General features: G+C 49.1%; 1 protein-coding gene and 1 long non-coding RNA gene across 7 annotated transcripts in view; both read left to right on the forward strand.

The window, feature by feature from the left end:
- GMDS (GDP-mannose 4,6-dehydratase) overlaps positions 1–22,649 on the forward strand; it is a 519,944-nt gene that overhangs the window by 254,753 nt on the left and 242,542 nt on the right. The gene's annotated exons all lie outside the window — the stretch shown is intronic.
- LOC114484149 (uncharacterized) overlaps positions 20,835–22,649 on the forward strand; it is an 11,964-nt gene continuing 10,149 nt past the window's right edge. The window contains exon 1 of the long non-coding RNA XR_003676673.1: positions 20,835–20,989. This is a non-coding gene — a long non-coding RNA (uncharacterized lncRNA). The remainder of the gene's footprint in view (positions 20,990–22,649) is intronic.

Here is a 22,649-nt window from a genome sequence, read left to right on the forward strand (position 1 = left end):
CCCCCGTGTCGTTTGCCCTCTCTCGTGCTCCCTGCCACCCCGTGTTGGTGTCGATGGGACACCATGCGGAGCCGCGCTTGTCGGACTCACGTGACTCTCCCGTGAGCTCTCCGTCTTGCCGTACCTGCACTTTTGTGCTCGCCCGTTCCTGCTTTTCTGGTTTTCATAAAGAAACGGGGCGTCCCTCAGCGGAACCGTCTGGCTGGGGCTCCTGTCCCTGAGCAGCCGCGTGCGCGCTGTAGCCACCCGGCCCTGCGGTTTCTGAGCGCTGCTGCTACACGGGTGGCCTCAGAACTCAGCTGGGGCGATGGGAAAGTTGCACTAGAGGCTGCTTTCAAGTCTAAAGTTTCGAAGGTGAAATAAGGCGTATTGTCATTTTTGACACAGTAGTAGTATTTTTTTCTGTAACTGAAATATAGTCTTTTAAGAAGAATTACACCATTTTGTTCCTTGAGGAGGAAAACTTGCTTCTAAAATTTCTTGTAGATGGTGGGCTACCAAGTTTGCATGCCAGCCACCTGAGGTGACTGTGAAAGGAATCGACGTGTTTACAGCAATACGAATTTTCTTAAATTAGGGTCAGCTAACAAGTTATTTTTTTCATTGAGATCTTGTTGGCGTGTAACATTGTGTTAGTTTCAGATGCACAGCATAATAATTTGGTATTTGTATATACTGCAAAATGATCACCACGATAAGTCTAGGTAACCCCTGTCACCTTGTATAGTGACAGTTTTTTTTCTTATGATGAGAACTTTTAAGCTCTCCTCTTAACAGCTTTCAGGTATGCAGCACAATGCTGTTAACTGTAGTCACCCTGCGGTGCGTCACATCCCCGGGACTTCTGTGTCTTAGAACTGGACGGTGGTACCTTTTGACCCCCTTCACCCGCTTCGCTCACCTTTTACTTACTCCCACTCCTCCCCCACGCGGGCAACCACCAACCTGTGCTCTGTATTGGTGAGCTCCGTTTTCTGCTTGCTGTGTTTCTTAGGTTTCTCACATGTGAGTGAGGTCAGACAGTATTTGTCTTTCTTTGTCTGATTTATTCACTTAGGATAATGCCCTCCGAGTCCATCCACGTCGCTGCAAATGGAAAGATTTCCTTCCTTTTGTGGCTGAAAAATATTCCGTTTTTTGTTCATATCTGTATATGAGCTATAGTATATATATTAACCAGTTTTCTAAAAGGATCGTATAGCAACAATAATCAAATTAACAATAAATAATAGCAGTAAGTTTTATAACTGAAGGAGTCTCCCTGCTCAGTTCCTATTTTGTGTGACAGGAGAGAAGGTAAATCTGCTTCTAAAAGGTGATTTCTTTCAGTGCAGGCAGAGATCACCTGGCATCGAATATATTTCCACAGGTGAATGTGCATATGGAGGTGAAATTCTGTATTTTTTTGTTGTAACATTCCTATATTTCGAAAATGTTCTGACCAAACGTGCACTTTTCACTTTCTGAAATGCTACTTTTTAAAATTTATTTATTTATTTATGGCTGTGTTGGGTCTTCGTTTCTGTGCCAGGGCTTTCTCCAGTTGCGGCGAGCGGGGGCCACTCTTCATCGCGGTGCGCGGGCCTCTCGCTGTCGCGGCCTCTCTTGTTGCGGAGCACAGGCTCCAGACGCGCAGGCTCAGTAGTTGTGGCGCACGGGCCCAGCTGCTCCGCGGCATGCGGGATCTTCCCAGACCAGGGCTCGAACCCGTGTCCCCTGCATTGGCAGGCAGATTCTCAACCACTGCGCCACCAGGGAAGCCCCTGAAATGCTTATTTTTAATATACATCATTGTTTCTAGAAACAAATCAAAAGGTTTTGTTCATCCCTCCCCCTTCCCCCTCCCACCCGCGCCAATATCACAGTGCAGCTCAGATACACAAGCTGTGGAGAGAGGAACACCCTCGGGGCATCTTTTTCTCTTTCTTTGTAGGTATCATGTTTATTAACGGGTGGGCGCTACTTTTCACAAATTTTACTACATAAGATAAATTTAAAGTGCTTAACATAATGCGCAGCACGTGGAAAGGACTCAACTTTACGTTACTTCTTTTTAGTGATTAGGAATGATAAACACTAGAAGAACAGGACTATGAAAGCTCTGATCCTTCCCCTCAGTTTAAACCATGTAGCCTCAGACTTAGGACTTATTAGGAAGGGTTTGGAGGCGATCAGGGCAACTCCGCCCAGGGAGTTCGTTGTTTGTGGTGTTTGCCCCAGACTTCGCTGAGCCTGAATGCGGCCGCTGGAAGGGGCACACAGGTGGAGGGAATACGTATTTTTAATTTCAAGAGGAGGAGAAAAGTTAAAAATTGAGGCCGATAAAAGTTAATGAGGAACATTTAAATCTTTTAACGGGTCACTTTATGTCGCGAGTCAGAGTGGTTACTGCTGTTACTGTTCACGTGCGGCATCGTCCTTTCTCTGCGGCAACTCTGTTCCCTGGAAAATGAGCCAGTGCGACGGGGAAGGCGTGTCCCCCTCCTGACGATGGCTTGTTCATTTGATGAGGTCCACGGTTTTTTTTTTAAATGGCGGAAAGAACAGGCACAAGGAAATGAAATATAAAGGTTTGGGTTTGGGGTGTTTTTTTTTGCCATTTTCTCTTATTTGACAGATGACTGAATAAAACAGTTAGTAGCAGGAGACAGCATTTCTGTCTCTTTGTGCTTAAAATTTTATTTGGAGATGGGAAACATGCCCCAAACCCAGAGGGTACACTTAACATGCCAGTTTTCGTTTGAGAAGAATTACTTTTCCACGCTGGGTGTTTGGGGATGCAGCCTCACTCCAACGTACAGTGTTAATGGTCCAAAGACAGAGCAGCTGAACTTTCTGACGGGCCTCCCTTGGGAGATATTAGCATGTCCCTGGGGACGGCTTCCCAGCTCTGGTTAGGCAAGTCTGTATGTAGGGAAAGCTTATGACTTTTAGAAACGTTACTCTTGGATGGCCCGTCTGTTACCCAGATCAAATATGTGATGTGCGCTGCTGTTTTCTCTGCGTTAGACATGAACTAGACCTTCACTGTACCCGCCTGCAGAGCCCAGGCTCTGGGAACACATCGTGCACTGGACCACCTTGAAGGAGGTGCTTCTGTCACTGGGATGAATAAATAAGGCAGAGCATCTTCACACAGGGATCAGTCACCACGACAGTCATAAATGTGGAACAATTCTAGGTACTGGTTCATGTAGTGAGCTTTTATGTGGTAAAATTAATCAATTGCCCTTTCTCCAGAGTTATCAGTGATTTTTCTTAAAAACACAGTACCAGTTTTTCCATAGCAATTTTTTTTAAAGCTAAAACTCAATTATTCAGAGAAATATTCTATCATGTTTCCTAGAGGGCAGTAACCTCATGAGCTGTTTTACTAAAATAAAATAGGTGCGTGAGAGGGCTTCCCTGGTGGCGCAGTGGTTGAGAGTCCGCCTGCCGATGCAGGGGACACGGGTTCGTGCCCCGGCCCGGGAGGGTCCCACGTGCCGCGGGGCGGCTGGGCCCGTGAGCCGTGGCGGCTGGGCGTGCGCGGCCGGGGCCTGTGCTCCGCGAGGGGAGAGGCCGCGGCGGGGGAAGGCCCGCGTACCCCAAAAAAAAAAAAAAAAAAAAAAAAAAAAAAAAAAAAAAATGAGAAAAAAAAAATAGGTGCATGTGGAACTTATCTCTAAATGGAGCATGACATCTTGTGGGTCTCTACCTAGCGTTTTCTCGGCCTGTGTGGCCTGACTCAGAAGGGTCATGTGCTGTCAAGAGCAGCCCCGCCACCCGGTCCTGCGTCCTCAGCCTTGTGCTGCTACCTCGGACTATGGAGCCTGAAACACTCACTCTGTCACTCCAAGTCTTGCCTTTCTCATCTTCACAGTGAGGGGCTAGAGCCGTATGAGCTGTAAGATTCAGAATCTGAGAATAAGATTCCAGCCTGATAAGCACGTTTTCCATAAAAGTCTAATTACCATCTAGTATAAAATTCATATTGTTTCTAATGGTGCAGAGTATGCTTTGGTGTTTTGACATTGTGAAATCCCTAAATGAAACAAATAATTTATACAGCCCAATGTCATCTTTTTTTTTTTTTTTTTTTTTTTTCAATTTTCATGAGTTAGTCTAGACTAATTTAAGCTAACATTTATTTCTGTTTCCATACCAGGATAAGAGATGATATAGAGCATGACTATCCAATAGAAATAATTGGATAATAATAATAATTCAAGCCACACATGCAAGCCATTTAATTTTATATAATTTAAAATTTTCTAGTAGCCACATTTGAGAAAGTAAAAAGAAACAGGTGAAATTAATTTTAATATTTTATTATAAAATGTGTATATAACCCATTATATCCAAAATACCATTTAAGTGTGTTAAAACTACACAGTGTCATCAAGACATTTTACACTCTTTATTTTCTTCTGTACTGAGTCTTCACAACCCGGTATATATTTTACACTTTACGGATTGGCCACATTCAGGTCATACCTCGAGCTAACCCTGCCATAGTGAGCGCTGCACCGGGACTCTGTAGATTTGTGGATTTAGAGTCTGCCTTCTCATGCAGAGCTTCATACTTTAAACCATCTCTTACGTGTATGGAATCCTGAGGAAGGGCATCCATGAGAAAAGAAAACCCGGGTGCTCATATAAGGCCGTCGTTTGGGATGAGCAGTTTGTACTTTTTCTCTGTAGTAATCGTGCGACTTGACAGTTGGTGGCCTGTCCTTGTCCCACTGAGGAGCCGATGGGGCCACGGCCAGGCTGTCCCTGCTGCAAGAGTGGGCAGGCACGGGACTCTCTTCCCAGTCTTTTCCCAGCACCGGCAAGGCCACAAGTGCGCGACTTCAACCTTCTTGGGGGCAGCAGCCACACGAGAACGGCCTTGACACCAGGGGCACCGGTAGCCAGGAAGGCAGCTCTTGCCTTAGAGCAGATCCTTTTGCAATCCAGAGAATCCCAGAGTTTTTTACCTAAAGGACCTTAGAAAGAATGTAGTTGTTGACACAAGATTAACTATAAGAAAGGAGTATATATCTTGGGGTCTTTGATTTAGGACAGATTCATTGTGACTCTGTTCTTTCAGACAGGTAATTCAGAGGGAGGAGGAATCCCAGTTGTCAAGTGGAATTCTGGGCTAACTTAATTGACTTTACAAGTGCGTTAACTTCAGAGTTAGAATCCATTTAACATTGGAGAACGTTTTAGCTGCACCTTTCTGTATGGTTTTGAAGACTGCCAAACTTTGCTAGTTACAAGCTCCAAACGTCTGTCTAAAAGGAACGTCATAAGCTCATGGTGCGCTCTCTTTGTTCTTAGGGGCGGCAGTACACATAAATTAAACACTTGTAACTTTACTGGTGTGACTAACATCCTAGGTTTTCAGTGAATCCATGTCATTCTTTCCATTTACACAACATCTTTTTTGGTAAGGATCTCAAACCATTTTTTGGAAGAAGTTGGTATAGTTTTCCTAATTACAGAGATGTGGATGTTTTAACTCCCCTGGGGCGAAAATGGCTTGCCTTTAGGGTCAGCCAGGAGTCTGGGGGCAAATCCGGGATTTTAACCCAGGGCTCCTGATTCTTGGATTTCCACTCTCAATTTTAGTTATTTACAAATATAAAGAGACAGGATACTGCAGCTCATTCCAATGCACGCCCAACCATGTGCGAGCAAATAGCCACCGCAAAGCCCACCTTCTCCGTCCCCCTCCTGCAGCCTCAGAACCGAGGGGCAGACACTTCATGCTTTGTCAGGTGCTTACGGGAGGGTCAGAGTGATGAGCAGGAGCAGCGGGTCAGGAAGCAGGAGATGCGGCTGAACAGAAGGTTTACCTTCCAGGACCCTTGCTGCTTTCTGGGTAGTTGTGTCAGCTGGGTGAGGATATCAAAATGACACAGTCTTTATTGAAGTTTGTGTCATAACTCAAATTACATGTATCTCACAGAAAACTTTTCATTCCAATAAATATTTTTTACCAAAAGAAAATCAGAACAAAACTGGTCAACTCATCAATTACTTGGCAAAGAGAAGCCTTAGATGAAACTTGTAAGTGAAAAATATAAGAAAAGGAATGTATAAAAAACGGTATTGTCCTCTTATTGATGGGTGGTGTCTCTAATATACAGGCATACAACGTATTATTTATAACTCCATGTTGATTTAAAATTTTGTTTGTGTTTTTGTAAGCGTACACCCCCCCGAGGCCACGCTGGCTCACGGGGGAGGGTAGCTTTCACGTTCGTCCTGTGACTGCCCTGCTTTGTACACGGGAGCAAGTCGTGGACATTTGCTCTATGAGATGACTGGCCTGTTCATCTGGGAAAATAAAGACTCCACGTCCTGTAAGAAAAGTGTTCTCCTAGTTTAGTTAAAAGCCCCCTTTAAGGTAGACCATTCCTAGGAGAGTTTGTTTTACTTCCCTTATTTCACCACTATATGGCCCAAAGTATGTATTCAGTCTTTGATTTCTTTTTTTAAATTTAGTTTATTGAAGTATAGTTGATTTACAATGTTGTGTTAATTTCTGCTGTACAGCAAAGTGACTCAGTTATACATATATTCTTTTTCATATTCTTTTCTGTTATGGTTTATCACAGGATATCGAATATAGTTCCCTGTGCTATACAGTAGGACCTTGTTGTTTATCCACAGTTTTTGGTTTCTTAAACAAAACTTTTAAAATATTTTTAGAAAGTTCTGTCTATTCATAGGTCACAGTATATCACTTTCGCCAGATTTGTTTCTTTGTTAAATTCTCCTAAAATTCAACTTTGGAAACTGGTACGTGGGACCGTGTGGCCCTTGGCTTGCCATCTCCCCACACCCCCCAGTCACGTGGAGCTTTAGGTCGTCTGGGTGCTTGGGGGGGGGGCAGTTAAAGTTAACGTAGTGGTGTGCAGCATCTTCCCCAGAAGCCCACGGTCAAAGCCGAGAGAAACCACGTGCGCACCAGGAGACGCTGCTGGGTGGGCTCGTGGCGCAGACCCACGGATGGAGCAACCCAGCCTCGTCTTCCTGCTCACCAGTGACAGGGGCAGGGATGGCTCCTGACAGATTTTCTGTGCGTCCAAGTCCCCATGTCTGGGTCAAGCCGAGGGTCGCTGTGCCCAGCCCTGCCTGCTCCCCCAGGTGTGGCCGCAGTGCGTGTGCGCGGGCCCCACCTCAGGTGCTTGCTGGTCCCCGCCCGCGTGGGGCTGGGCACATGGGTGACGAGTGCCAGGGGCCTTGTGGCCACACTTCAGGGAGCCTTGGACCCCCGGAGCCCACGGGCCTGCTGAGATTAGGAGGCGGCTGCCGGAGGGCCAAGTCCCCTTCTCCCCAGCACCGGTGGGGGGTGGGGGGGCAGGAGCCCTGGGACGTGCACACCCGGGACGTGTATACTCGGGTCGTGTACACCCAGGACGTGTACACCCGGGTCGTGCGCATCTGGGATGTGTATACCTGGGTCGTGTACACCTGGGATGTGTATACCCGGGTCATGTACACCTGGGTTTTGCACACCTGGGACGTGTATACCCAGAATGTGTACACCCGGGACGTGTATACCCGGGTCATGTACACCCAGGACGTGTACACCCAGGTCCTGCGCATCTGGGACACGTATACCCGGGTCGTGTACACCTGGGACGTGTATACCCAGGTTATGTACACCCGGGTTGTGCACACCTGGGACGCGTATACCCAGAACATGTACACCTGCGCACCTGGGACGTGCACACCCGGGACGTGTATACTCGGGTCGTGTACACCCAGGACGTGTACACCCGGGTCGTGCGCATCTGGGATGTGTATACCTGGGTCGTGTACACCTGGGATGTGTATACCCGGGTCATGTACACCTGGGTTTTGCACACCTGGGACGTGTATACCCAGAATGTGTACACCCGGGACGTGTATACCCGGGTCATGTACACCCAGGACGTGTACACCCAGGTCCTGCGCATCTGGGACACGTATACCCGGGTCGTGTACACCTGGGACGTGTATACCCAGGTTATGTACACCCGGGTTGTGCACACCTGGGACGCGTATACCCAGAACATGTACACCCGGGATGTGTATACCCGGGTCGTGTACACCCGGGTCACGTGCACCTGGGACGTGTATACCCAGGTCTTGTACACCCGGGTTGTGTGCACCTGGGACGTGTACACCCGCGACGTGTATACCCGGCTTGTGTACACCCAGGATGTGTACACCCGGCTCATGTGCACCTGGGACGTGTGCACCTGGAACATGTATACCCGGGTCGTTTATACCCGGGACATGTACGCCTGGGACGTGCTCACGTGGGTGGTGTATACCTGGGACGTGTATACCCAGGGTGTGTATAGCCAGGACGCATGCACCCGGGTTGTGTACACCCGGGATGCGTGCACCCCCGGCGACTGCAGCTCGTGGGCCTGGAGGATGTGTAGCATTGCTCAGCTGGGCTCCGCAATCCCCAGCTGCCTCAGAATCTCCGAGAAACTAGAATGTCATAGAGATGCGAAGGCTTAGATTCCAAGAGCAGTGAACAGATGTATTCAGATAACTTTGACTTTAGATTTTTTTTTTTAAGTCGTAAAAATTAGAATGGGCTTCAATGACAAAACAAAGGCATCTCTGGCTGTTTAACTGACAGAAGTTTGGGTTCTGGTTTGGCCTAAATCGTACCTAGGACTCTGAGGGATTCGCGGACTTCCCAGCGCCCGGGCGCCCAGAGGACCCTCCTCCCACGCATGCTGCTCGCCGCACAGCACTGTCCGCTGAACCCCGAGTCCAGCCCCAACGTTGTGGCCGTGCGCATCCATTGTCGCAGTGTGAGTCACCAGGGGTTCTGGGTGAAGAGCGCTGTGTCTCCGGGAACAGCATCTCCAGGCGCGCAGTGAGGACAAGGTGATGCGTGCTTTCCATGCCCGGCGAGGATGGCGGAGGCGCACGCGCAGCCGCAGGGTTCCTGCTCCTGCACACGGGCGCCCAGACACCCCGGCGGGCCCTTCCCACCACTCACAGCCAGAGCCATGTGCCGGTGCTGGGGGCAGGTTCACAGGTGAGTGCCTGTCCTCCTGCGTCCCGTGTCCGGCAGTGCCGCACCTGCGTCTTCAGCACCAGGAGGCCCAGGTGCGACATGGGGAGAGCTGGACCGCAGCCCTGCAGAATAAGCGTCTCATCCCCGTTTGGCCGATGAAGAAATGGCGTGCAGTTTGGCCAAGCAACTTGCCCGGAACGCGTGGAGACGCCACCCCGGACGCTGAGGGCGGGGCACGTGCTCCCCCGCTAACCTCTTGTGCGCTTGTCCCCTTTCCTCTGCTTCCAACCCGGTTTCCTACCGTCGTCCCCCTCGGGGAGCGTAGCTTTGCCTCTGATGGGTTTCTGACACTTTTCCTTTGTTAGCCGCTCGTTCCCTGTGACATCGGCCAGGACGAGCTCCGGGGCTGTCACCCTCCAGGGAGGGAGCAGAGCCCCCGGCAGTCAGAGGGTCCGCCCGGGGCCGGGGCCAGGGCTGGCATCTGCGCACCCTTATTTGGCACTTGGGTCACTGTCCTGACGTGTGGGCCGTGCCCACAGCAGAGTGTCGAGGCCTCAGCCAGGAGAGGCCTTCCCAGGACAGATAGAAATTTATGTGTTAAACTTGCTGACTCCTTTGTCTTTGTTCATCAAATGACTACGCTTTCTTTGACTTACTCTGTCTGCCTGAAAAAAATCAGCGTGGGAAATCTGTCCTTCCTTCATCAGCCAAAAGCTGACCAGGGGTATCATCCCAGGGCTTCTCCCGCAGGTGGGAGCGAGGGAGGGCCAGGCCGGCTGGCTCCCCAGCCAAGGCAGCCCGCGGGGAGTCCCCCTCTTCCCAGAGATAAGGCCTGGGCTCCCTGCGCTGCTGCCATCAGCCAGCTATTTCAGAAGCCCTTTTCTCTCATCCAATATTGTTTCATTTTGTACAACTTCATGTTATTTGAACCTTAAGATTTTTTGAAAATGGCTTTCTCAGAGGCCGTTCTCTTCTGCACCGTTTGTCCTGCGGCCCTCGGAAGTCTGGAGGTCCTGTCCTCATGTCACGTGTTCTACACTCAACAGCGCTTTTCTGTTCTGAGCTTGCCCTCCTCCCCAAAGCTGAAATAAATCAAAGTTGGTGGAGACTCAGTCGCAATAAATCAAGGGCTGTCCAGAACTGGAGCCTGCCCAGTCAAAATGTCATAGCTTGGCTTTCACTGAGGATTAATTAAAGGCCTGATATAAAGCCCAGATGTGCTTCAGGAGAGCAGTGAGCTGCCTGGTGGCTGCGTCTCCCCAGGTTTCTGCCCACCCAAGAACATGCTGGAGGAGGACGGGAAAGGCATCCGAGGTTGGGAGGGCACAGAGGGGGGAGGTGCCCATCAGCACATCTGAGTGGACTTTATCTGGTTTGGAGGAAACAGAACAAGCTTTCCAACAAGGAGCACATTCTCTCCGTGTCAGGCTCGGTGTGTACAGGCTTTAAATGAAAGGGAAATGCAGTAGCTCAGAAGCTGCATTTTAATTGAGGAAGACAAAAGAAAATGGAACGAGTAAAGGTGCTTTCAATGTTAAACAAAAAATTGTAGTGACATTAGTGCCTGGTTCGCACTGCCCTTGTAAGTGTTTTAGACCAAAGAAACTGTGGGATAGCCCCGTCCGAGGTGTTTGTACTCACAGAGAGCTGGACTCGACCGAAGTAGCTTTTGGATTAGAGGTTGCCTCCATCCTCCCTTCAGTCCTGCGCGACTCCATGGAACCGTACAAAAAAGGGCGCTGGATTAAATCCCCATTGAGCAGATCTGCACGAGAGGGAACATGTAGCATGAACCAGTTCTCCATGTGTACAAACAAAATACTGCATTGGAAACAGAAAACAAGAAGTAGCTTGTAAGGTAAAACCATGCATCGTGGCCATGTTTTTGTATGACTTTAAACTTAATATTAACCACTGTAGAAATTCGATTCTGAAGTTGGAAAGAAAAGACACCATCAAAGACTAATAATAATTAACCATCTTTTCCTGTCGTAATGTGTTCGCTTTCCTTACTGAGTATCTGAAAATTAGCTATTTAGAAACTTCATAAAACAGTGAATCTCCTGATTGCCGTACAGTCTGTAATAAGTACTTTCATAGGAAGAAATGAGGCTCTTTGTGATGAGGAGAGCTTGCTGGTTTTTGTTGTTGTTGTTGTTGTTTGTTTGTTTTTATAAATTTATTTATTTATTTTTGGCTGCGTTGGGTCTTCGTTTCTGTGCGAGGGCTTTCTCCAGTTGCGGCGAGCGCGGGCCACTCTTCATCGCGGTGCACGGGCCTCTCGCTATCGCGGCCTCTCTTGTTGCGGAGCACAGGCTCCAGACGCGCAGGCTCGGTAGCTGTGGCTCACAGGCCCAGTTGCTCCGCGGCATGTGGGATCCTCCCAGACCAGGGCTCGAACCCGTGTCCCCTGCATTGGCAGGCAGACTCTCAACCACTGCACCACCAGGGAAGCCCCAAGAGAGCTTGCTGTTTTTATAGCATATCTTTATGTTAACATTAAGTTTTTATCAATGGGAAGTTCAGCTTTTCCCAGAATGCTGGATTTTCTTGCATTGCTCTATTGATGTTTACTTTCTGGACTGAACATCTTGTTTTCTATGAACTTAAATAATGAAAAGGCATATATGTTAAACAAATTCCAGAGAAACATTGTGATTTCAACTGAAATGATCTGCATGTTTTTATATCTGTTATTTGACCCAGGTATTTAAATATACAACCATATCCAATTGTAAAGATATTTTTTAATCTAATGAATTTTTAATAGACACATTATAAGTGGTCATGTATGGCTTCTTAGGATTTTTATTCTATAATCTGATTATTATGGCTGAAGTAGCAATTTAAATAGACTTTTTTTAAGCATACCTGTGCAGTTTCTCAGAAATAACAATTTCAACTGTTTTCCAGATGATCAAGCGCTGAATTTCTGTTGAGATTATTGAGGACTGGTAGGTCATTTGGGGTTATTGTCTCTAGCCGCATGATACTGGGTTTTCTGAGGCTTTCCTCGAGGACCCTTGGCTTATTTTAGTCAGTTATCTGGGAAAAAATAGTTTACTGCAAACTTACGTTTCCATTGGTCCAGATAATTGACATTTTCGGAAGGACTGCGGTTTCGTGCTTTCCTGCTTATTAGTCCGTGAGTACCTTCCATGTTTACCATTGCTGCTGGTCCTGCATGTAAATTTCACTAGCTCTGCGCAAGGTTGAAAGGCCCGTCAGTGCCTCCAGAGGCAAAACTGGGTTTGAATAGAGAAATAAACCTTCCCTTTTGGCCATGTTAAATGCTCTCACAGCCTCCACACTCAGCATGCAAACTAATTACACGCTTCTGGAACTTTGAGTCAATTGGCAATTGTATATGACATAGCAGGTGACCTTGTAAAGGAACTTCCCTCCAGATCTTCCAGTCCCTTAGGCTATTCTTTTATGTTTCAATTTGGAGTGTTTTCACCTTTGTATAACACTGTATGTACCCTTTTACCTTTGGACGGTAGTCTTCCTGCCCGTAGTAGGCCTTCTCACCTGTCTAAGCCTCTGGGGCAGTGATTTGTTACTTAGTTGTTTGTGTGTCTGTCCATCTAGGCGGGTTCCAATTCCTGGAGGGTAAGAATGGTGTGTTTCCTTTGGTTTCTGCAGTGTCTAAGTGACAAGCACGTGGTACTTGGTGATGATGGAATAGAAGGGGGCGGGCATGTGTCTTTTCAGGGATACTTGATATGTGGTTGCCACACATACCAGAGGCCACAGCACATTTCTTGACAGCCCTTCAAAAACTACTATCTGAAAATGCCCCACCCTGAGGGGAAGAGCACAGATTCTCCTGGTACACAAAGTATTTGTGGAAGATGCAGCAGCACTTTCTGTTTGGATGACTTAGTTTTCGGAAACAGTAATCTATGATCTTCAGCTGATCTGAAAGAGTTACTACAATTCCCCAAATTAGGTAGCCTGGCTCCTCATTCATTATGTATTTTTCCTTCTGTATTTCTAATGGTATTGAGGCCAACAGCTAACGTAACAAACCCTGTGTAGTTTTTTTTTGTTTTTTTGTGTGTTTTTTTTGTTTGTTTTGTTTTGTTTTTGTGGTATGCGGGCCTCCCTCTGTTGTGGCCTCTCCCATTGCGGAGCACAGGTTCCGGACGCGCAGGCCCAGCAGCCACGGCTCACGGGCCCAGCCGCTCCGCGGCATGTGGGATCCTCCCAGACCGGGGCGCGAACCCGGTTCCCCTGCATCGGCAGGCGGACTCGCAACCACTGCGCCACCAGGGAAGCCCAAACCCTGTGTAGTTTTGATAGATGGGAGCATGTGCACCGTTACAGTCACACCACCAGTGCCAGCAAGGACATCTCATTACCGAGCCCAAGTATTAACACTATTAAAATTCAGAATAGACGCACTAAGAACTTGCCGCGGTCAAAAATCAGAATTATGTTCCACCGTGCACCTTGTTTAACACAAGCCGTCTGCAGCCCAGGTGCTGGGCAGTGGGTGCACTCCAGGCCTGCCCGCCCCCCGGGCCCGGGGCCGGAGCTGTGCGAGCAGAGGCCCGGGGGCCTCCAGCTCACCTGGAAGCTGTGTCGGCTCCCAGGGCCTGCTTGCCCTCGGCCTCGCTCTGATTTTGATTCCTTGCTAGTTAACTGTGTTGGGGAAATGGCCAAGGAAGGAAGAAAAAGCCACAGCACGGCCCGTCTCCCTCGGATAGGAGGAGTGTGTTATTAGTACAGCAGCTTGGCGTGAACGAGTTGTCTGAAACACTCTGGAAGTGATGGCGACCAGAAGCGCTGTTTGGAAGTTAGGCAGCCTCTGTTTTCGATGTATAACATTTTAGACTCGAAGGTTCACTTAGAAATTGTCTGCTTTGATTAGACGTGGAAATGAAAACCAGAAGAAGTCAGCGACGTATCCTGTGTCCTCCGGCCAGAGCTATTAGCCCCCTTGGCTACAGTTTTTTCTTTCCACTGTTGTCTCATATTGTCCGTTATTTTAAAGCTTGGTAGAAGGTGATCATAAAACTTCATGATTAGTTTCTGAAAGCACATTTATCCATGTGCTTATAACATGTGTCCTTTTTATCTGTATATTATACTTCAGCATAAATTATCTTTAAGTCTGATATCCTACTTACCAGCATGGGTTCCTTCTGAACGTGTTTTTTTTGTTGTTTGTTTGTTTTTGTTTTTGTTTTTTTTGCGGTACGCGAGCCTCTCACTGTTGTGGCCTCTCCTGTTGTGAAGCGGACGTGCCAGCTCAGCGGCCATGGCCCACGGGCCCAGCCGCTCCGCGGCATGTGGGATCTTCCTGGACCGGGGCACGAACCCGTGTCCCCTGCATCGGCAGGCGGACTCTCAACCACTGCGCCACCAGCGAAGCCCTGAACGTATTTTTAATGACAGTAAATGCTTAGCTCTTAAATTCAAGGGCCTAGTTATAAAAAGATGGGCGGGGGGTCTCTGCTGTGTCGCGTCTAAGGCGGCCGGCAGTGTTGCTTGTAAAGCCACGTGTGGCGCAGGCATTGGCTGGCTCGGGTGAGCGGGTACCCACCGCATCTGCTTGGGAACCGCCTGCCCGGGGGTGGGGGTCCCCCTCTCCTGCAGCCCCTCCTCTGGCACCGGTGGGGCCCCCTGCTCCTCGCCGCCCCCCTTCCCGTGTGGAAATCCCGTGTGGAAAGCAAGTGGCTCACACCTTAAACGTTAGCCCAGACGGCGTGGGAGTCTGTGCGGGCATCCTGTCACAGGTGACGGTGTTCTCTTCGGCCAGCGTCTTTGCTGCCAGAGCCCAGCCAATGTGTCTTCTATTAAGATGAGGTCATGTTTACAAAACAGTCTGAGCTGAGGTTCTTCTGCAGCCTTAGGAGGTTGTTCTTTGGCTTTGAAATTTAATATTTTTTTATAGTAAACTTAGTAAAACTTCTGCTTTTTTCCATCATTTCCTGGAATGGCCCAAGGGGTTTTCCTCTTGGTTCCTTGCAGCCTTCGTACTGGGCTTTTTTAGTGAGGGTCTTCTCTCTCTGGTGGAGCCAGTTCTATACAGACCTCTCAGGTCACCTTTACCCCTCTTTGCCACATGGAGAATTGCGGCCACTGCTCCCTTTCTCTCTCTCCACGTAACCGTGATTCACGGGAACCAGGGTTTTAAATTTCTTCTTAGTAACGAAGTTAGATATTGTTAAATATACTAGTTTGTAAGTATTAGATCAAAGCATTCAGAAAAGCAGTAGCACCGGTAGCATTTGAATCCCACACTGTACGTGTTCCTTCCGGTAGACGTCTCCCCAGCTCCACAGGCTGGATGGATGGGGCGGGGGGCAAAGGAAGCCTCCTGATTTCTTCCCCGACCTCCGCTTCCATCTTCTCAGCAGAGACCGGCATGGATGAAGGTTGCGGTAGCTGACAAGGCACCTGGACGGCCGTCACCTCCGTTCTATCCCTTCCTTCGTGGCGTCTGTCTCGGCTGCGGTCCGCTAGCTCTGTGATCTCTGCTCATCTTCCTCCCCCTCTGTGCTCTGAGGCCCCACTCCCTCGTAAACCCCCAGCCCCGACCCACCTCCTGGCCCATCACGGGCAGCGTGAGTTATTCAGAGGGCGGCTGACGGGATGCGACGCTTCTGACACCCTCACCTTCCACGCGGCTCCACGAGGCTGCTCCGATCCCCGGTCTGAGAACCCGTTTGCAGGCCGCTTTGTGTCCTGTTCTTCGTTTACCTTGAGTAGGGCGTGCCGTCTTTCTTCCAGGCTCGTGAGTGATTGTCACTGGCCCCTTGGACCTGGCGTGGCACCAGCGCATGTTTACGCCTGGTCCGCGTTTACTGAAGGAACAGACAAGCCGGCACCCTCCGGATGAGGAGGGAGGACGCTGTTGTTCTGCCCCATGCACGGGACAGGGAGCTGGGCCTCAGAGTGGACGGGCAGGTGGTGGCGGGGTGGCCGGCCCGGGCCCCAGCTTCGCGCCCCATCCCTCCAGCCCAGCTCCTGGGGTGCGGCCCGCCTCCTGGCTGCTCTCTGGACCAGGCCCTTCCCAGATGTGTAGTGAAGAAGAGAGAACGGGGCCCACACAGGACAAAGACCTGCTGGTGTGCGAACTGCCCGTCCGTCTCAACGGGGCGTACCTCATATACTTAACTGACCTCACGTGGTCATATTCTGAACGAAATTCAACTGAGGGACGAAGGGTACATTCACGCCCTTGACCTGCGTGTATGTCGTCACCGAGAGGAAAATGCAGCTTCTGGTTATGGTATCGCTCCGGATCCCCGGAGCTCCCGGGCTGGCACGCTGCTCCAGGCTGTCCTCGAGGAGCACCCGACCTTGGGACCCACAGGGGCCGGGGCCCGGCAGGGGGTCCCGCGTGCAGCGGCCCCAGGAGGTGGAGGGCAGCCGCTCTGCTCTCCTTGCGTGAGGCCGTTGTGCCCGCTTCCCCGTCCACCCGTCTCAAGGATGCCTTCTCCCTCAGGGCTCCTGGGTGCCGCGCTCCCCGGCTGCCGTGAACCGCGTGACCATAAGCATCACAGACGGAGGAGCGCAGGGAGAGGGGCTCCCTGGGGGGAAAGAGCCCTTGCTCACGTCCCGCACCCGCTCACTCGAGCCCCGGGCAGCGGCCGTCCGCTCCCTCCTTCCCTCCCCTACGCTGACCGTGGCTGAGCCCCTTGGGGAGGGAGGTGATGGCGTCCGCACAGAGACTGAACCGGGTCGTTTCTAAACCATCTCGCGCCTTGAATGTTTTTTAAAACACGAGCAATTTAATTCAGAAGGTTTCTTTCCTTTCATAAGTCTTCTTGTGCCCGGAAGCAAGAGGGCAGGCTCCGAGGCTCTCCTCGTGGGGCAGGGCTGGCTGTGAGCCCCAAGCAGGAAGGGAGACAGAGGGCCACCGCCTGGGTAGGGTCCGCCCTGCACACAGTGTCAGATATGCTCAGGTATGAAGGGGTTGCTTTCTGGAGAAAGGCTGTCTGGGACTCACTGAGAATTAGATGGAGAACAGCTGTCCTGCCCGTGGTCCCCGTCCGGCTCTGGTAGCGGTGAGCTTGGGCCCCACTAGTTCGCCAGCCTTTGTCATCAAGAAGCTGGAGGTTGGCACTTGACAGCACTGTCTATTCACATTTGAATGAAAACTTCAAAAAAAATCTTACCTTGTAGGCTATGGGAATTATTTGTATAGACCTAAAACTGTGTCTTGGGTGAGAGTGAAGAAAAATCACAGCAACATAATTTATAAAAATGAGGACATCGAAAGCGTCGGGAGTCGAAGTTCATTTCACAGAAGGGCACCCCACGGGGTGCTTTGAAGTCGTGAGCTCTCCCAGTGCAGTAAAAGCATAAAGCAGTACCTTTTTGATTTATACACATTTTGTAAGCACACATCCTTTGCCTCCTATGATGTGTCAGAATTTCACGAAATTGAGAGCACCCCATTCTGGTGTAAAAACATCTAATTGCCTAAGAAGAGAAAGCATCATGGTATAGGAATTGCTTGGCAGTGTGGTAGTTGGCAGAAGGCATCCCTCTTCAGAAATGAGGGCTCACCGCCCTGACGAGACTCCAGCAGACCTGCCACAGACACTCACCTGTGCGCGCACACCAGCCCCCGTGCTGCAGGCTTCGCGCCCTGTGGATGCTGGTGGCCGCCACCCTGCTCCTGGAGCAGTGCAGATGCTCTCTGCTTCTTCGCTGGCGCTGGGCGTTAGAGCTGGAGCTGGAGCTCAGCTGACCTCCTGAGCCCTCGTCTCCTGCAGTCATGCCGTCCACTAGCAATCTGCCTTTTGTTTAGTTTTTCGTAACGTGCCGTTTTTGTCCCGCAGAAAAAAATGCAGCTAAATTCTCACTCTACAATCACATGATGGGGAAGGCAGCCTCATTCTAGCAACCTTAAGGCACCTCCCAATGAATTCCTGAAAATTTACGTTTCTTTAATGCTCATCAGAAGATAAGCATTAAAGGTGCAAAATTGGGACCGTAAAGGAGGTTTGGTTATATATAATTTTTTTTAGATGAGTGATTTTGATAAGTCACACTAGTTAAAAATTAGAAGTCCCCACATATATAGTCACTTCCTTTATAAAAAGTCATTTAGTCATTAATACAGGTACATGGTACATGATTCAAGCGGCTTTCCATTTATGTTGGAGTGTTTAGAAATTAGTTTTTTCTAAGATTTCCACTTTTAATGCTGATACTGCTTTTATTTATTTTCTTTTAAACAAGTAGAGCACATTCCCTCATCGTATTCTGAGTACAGTTCCCCTTTGAGCCTGGATAGGCTCTGATTTTCAACGTAGATCAGGAAGGCTGAAGTCAAGTGCATTCAAGTCAGATGCTGTTTTAAAGTGAATGTATTGTATGTAATGCATAAAATTTTTGTGAAAATTCTAAACATAAAGCAGGCAAGTCAAAGAGAAAGATTTCTTCGCTAAATCACCTTTCTTCTATACGTGCTTTTTTCAAAAAGTCAACTACTGTCAACACTTTGCATGTCTATGTTAATTCCTTCCTTTAAGGTATACTAGATACGGCATAAATATTTTGTCTAGAGCCAAAAACCCCATCCCTGCTAAGTAACAGAGTTCTCAAAAAGGCAAAACAACGCAGTGACTGGAGAGGCAGCTTCTCTTTCCAGAGGCCGGAGTTCTGTGCGCAGGTCGAAGGCAGGCTTGGCCAGGCACTGCCCTCCGACGACACTCCTGCACTTACAGCCCCTGGGCTGAAACCCCCAGAAACCTCTGTACGGGCCCTGGGGCCTCCCTGGCCTTAGAGTACCTTCGCAGCGTGCCACCTTCAAATGAATTCTAGAAGACGCCAAATCCGTTTCTCAATTATGGAGCCTGATGGAGAGAAAACAATGTCTTTTGTTTGGAAGATACTGAGGGGATGTGATGTTTTAAATGTTTTGTGATTGTTAATAAGTAAAATCCCATAGCCCTCCCAGCAAATATATTTCAAATACCTATTGCTACAACCCCAGTATCAGTGGGCACTGGCAGCGTACTTGGGAAGAGTGTAAGACATCATCCCCAAACTCCGTGGAGCTCAAGATCTTTCGCATAAAGATGTGATTTTTATTTTTTATATTTTATTTTTAAATTTATTTCATTTATTTATTTTTGGCTGTGTTGGGTCTTTGTTGCTATGCGTGGGCTTTCTCTAGTTGTGGCGAGTGGGGGCTGATCGGTGCGTGGGCCTCTCATTGCGTTGGCTTCTCTTGCTGCGGAGCACGGGCTCTAGGCGTGTGGGCTTCAGTAGTTGTGGCTCACAGGCTCTAGAGTGCAGGCTCAGTAGTTGTGGCGCACGGGCTTAGCTGCTCCGCGGCATGTGGGATCTTCCCGGACCAGGGCTCAAACCCACGTCCCCTGCATTGGCCGGTGGAGTCTTAATCACTGCGCCACCAGGGAAGCCCCTAAAAACGTGATTTTTAAAAATGTGATTTTTTTGATTCCCATACTGTTTCTCTCTCAAGCTTTCAGCAAAGTAGCCTGTAGTATCTGGTATATGTTTATTCCCTTACTAGATAGGAACAGTTTTACTAGATTGTTTTGTGGAAACAAAGCAGTACGTGTAACATCTTACTTTCTATACAATAAGAAAGATGTAGGTGAAAATGAGATAAATATGTGTTTTCACTTTGAAACTGTAAAGAAAGCACTAAGCAGTATTTAAGAAATGTAATATATTCCCTACTATTAATGTTTTAATATTATTAAATGTTTTGATATTAAATTAGATGATTGTTTAAGGAAGGGCCAGTTTTCCACAGCAGGCGATTTTCACAGGACAGGAGTAAACGTCTGTAAAACCCTTGGCTTGTGACTGGGGTCGTTCTTCCCCGGGAGTCCCCATGGCTTTTCTCGGAGGGGCAGGAAGATCAGATTAGAAGTGTGAGCAAAATATTATTGCAGTCAGTTAAAGCATTAGGCTCAAAAATCGATCAATAAGTTTTCAAGAACACGATAGGTCCTGATTTCATTTCATTGAAGAAAACCGTGATAGCTAAGATGAAAAGCCGTGTTTCTTTTTGTGTCAGGTATTCCGTGATGGGTTAATGAATGGTTTTCATCGCTGGGCTGACCCCTCATCTCCTGCTGCAGGTTGGCTTTCACGACCCCCCTCCACCCTCTGACTCTCCGCAGCCCCCCAGGCTGGGGAGCCCCTTCCTTGCCCAGGGCTCCCCGCCCAGCTTCCCCGCTCGAGACCCAGAGGTCTCAGGTTTGTACGAGGTTCACGGCAGGTCACATATTCTCCAGTATGTTTTCTAAAGGGCTGCTTGAGCTAATTTAATTTCTTATATTCATCAATTCCTCTCCGTCCACCTCCACCCCCTCCACATAAACGGCCCTTCACATGAATCCAATTTCGCCTCAATGCACCTTATTCACAGGCCAGCTGTCCGGCTGCCCGGCTGCCTCAGGTTTCCCGATATAGCTCTGGAAATGATTTCAGCATGGCAAAAACGTTTCTCCAGCCAATTTGGAAAACAGGGTTCAATTTGTGAGGAGGGCCCAAAATGGCAAGTGAACTGGGAAGCGGGGCTGGGACCGGCGGGAGGGGTGACGAGGGGCCTCTGCCACACCTGCCCCGACGCTCTGGCCTCTCCAGGAGCACCTCCCAGGCCGGGTCCACCTTCTCACACTGGGTAGGATGGGGGGTGGTGAAAGTCAGGGTCTGGCATTGCACTCGCGTCTCTCTCCCTGGCCTCCTCTCTTTGGCTCGGGTCTAAGTGCAGCTCTGGTGTAAACAAGGCGGAGGGACCTGGCACCGGTGCCAGCAGGAGGCTCAGCGCGGGGCACAGTCCCATGTGTCGCCCGGGCGTGGCCTGCGGTGGGGACGCCGTGCAGCTGCGAGCGAGCCCCAGGTCTCAGAGCGGGCCGAGGCGTGCGGTGGACGCCCACGTTTACACGCGCGGTGCAAGACTAACACTGCCCTGTCCCAAACGGCGCTGAACTTAAGCCACCTGCCAATTGTGGCTCTGTCTGTTAGATCCAAAAGTTATTTGTAAGTAATTCATACGGGGTGTTAAAAGGTTAATTAAAAGTGGATTTACTGTGGGCTTTGGTAAGAGATATGTGATTGAAAGGCACACAGGCAGATTCTAGGTTCGGAAGGCTGGCTGCTGTCAGAGGCCGGGGAGGACCACTTCTAGGTAACAGTGTGTGTGTCGTTGCTTTTCTCCGTGGGTGTAAACTTCAGTCTCTCCCAAAAGAAAAGAAATATATCGCATTTAAATATGAGTGTAGCTTAATAGTAGGTGCTGCTTAAGCTCTACTGTATTGCTTCTGCTATGTGGAATTTGTGAGGTCAGAAAAAGCAAGTTTATTATTCATAGTTTTTCCTGCAGAGAACACTGGATTTTGAATAATTTCAAAAGCCTAATACCTTCAGAAGTTAAACATTGCCCATAACAATCTATATATTTAGCTGTATCACTTAGACGTAACTATTGCATGTTGATAGTCAGTTGACTCTGGAGCTCTTTGGTTTCACGGGCCGTTTCAGCATCTAGACGAGATACTGGCGCCATCATGTAACCTCTGACACCCGTACCGTTTCCCAGGTTCAGGCTCCTCCTCTCTGCTGTCCTCACTCAAAGGTTCTCAGCCTTCTGGCTGTAGGAGGATGGCTTGGAAGTTGTTGAAGCACAGACTTGGGGGCCCTGCCCCCCCGCCCCGAGTCTCTCACACAGCAGGTCTGAGTGGTTCAAGAATGTGCATTTTAAACAACTTCCCAGGTGATCTGCTGCCACGCGTGGTACCACTGCTGTACTAGCCACTCGCCCCCGTCGTGCCCCGGCAGAGAGGGAGTGGTAACCCAGTTTTAAGAATCAGCAGTTCTGGAGACCTAATGCAAAGCGTGCTGGCCATCGTTATACTGTACCATGTACGTGAAACTTGCAAAGAGGGTAGATCTTCAGTGATGTGACAATGAAAGAAGAAAGAGAAGGGTTATCTGTGAGGTGATGGAAATGTTAATTAGCTTCGTTTTGGGGTCATTTCACAGTGTTTACATACATCAAAATATCAAGTGTGTGCCTTAAATATATATAACTGTTGTCAGTTATACCCCCAACAAAGGGGAAAAAAATTAGCCTGTCTGGCTAAATTAGGAGCTCAAGTATTTCTGCAAAGTTGACCATTTCTTTAAAATAATCAGAAGTTTTCTAATCATCCAGGACTACCCCTAACATTTTTCCAAATTAGCATACTCTTTCCTGGATGTTGAGAGACAGGCCAAGGATATGAGTGGACGACACAGCCATTCACAGGCCCCGTTTGTTCCCCACCCCATACGTTGGATGCCTCGCTTTGACCTTCGGAAGGATGGTCGCTTGGACTTGGAAAGGTCAGGCTGCCGGGTTGGCGATGACACCGCTCAGCTGTCCGGAGGCCCACGGTGCTGAGCATTTGCCTTGGGACAGTGTCACTGAGGTGTGGAGGGAGGACAAGTGAGAAGGACTGTAGAAGGGGCGCAACTCGGTAACCCTCCCCAAGGATGCGGCCCTGCTCCAGATGGTGATAGTGTCTACTGGCAAGGCTTCCGTTAGGGTTATTTTAAAAGTATTATTGAAAATACAGCTGCTAAATAATTGGTAAAGAATAAAGCCCTAGGGGCTTCCCTGGCGGCGCAGTGGTCGAGAGTCCGCCTGCCGATGCAGGGG

This window comes from Physeter macrocephalus, chromosome 18 (assembly GCF_002837175.3).
Source record: "Physeter macrocephalus isolate SW-GA chromosome 18, ASM283717v5, whole genome shotgun sequence".
Classification (NCBI taxonomy): domain Eukaryota; kingdom Metazoa; phylum Chordata; class Mammalia; order Artiodactyla; family Physeteridae; genus Physeter; species Physeter macrocephalus.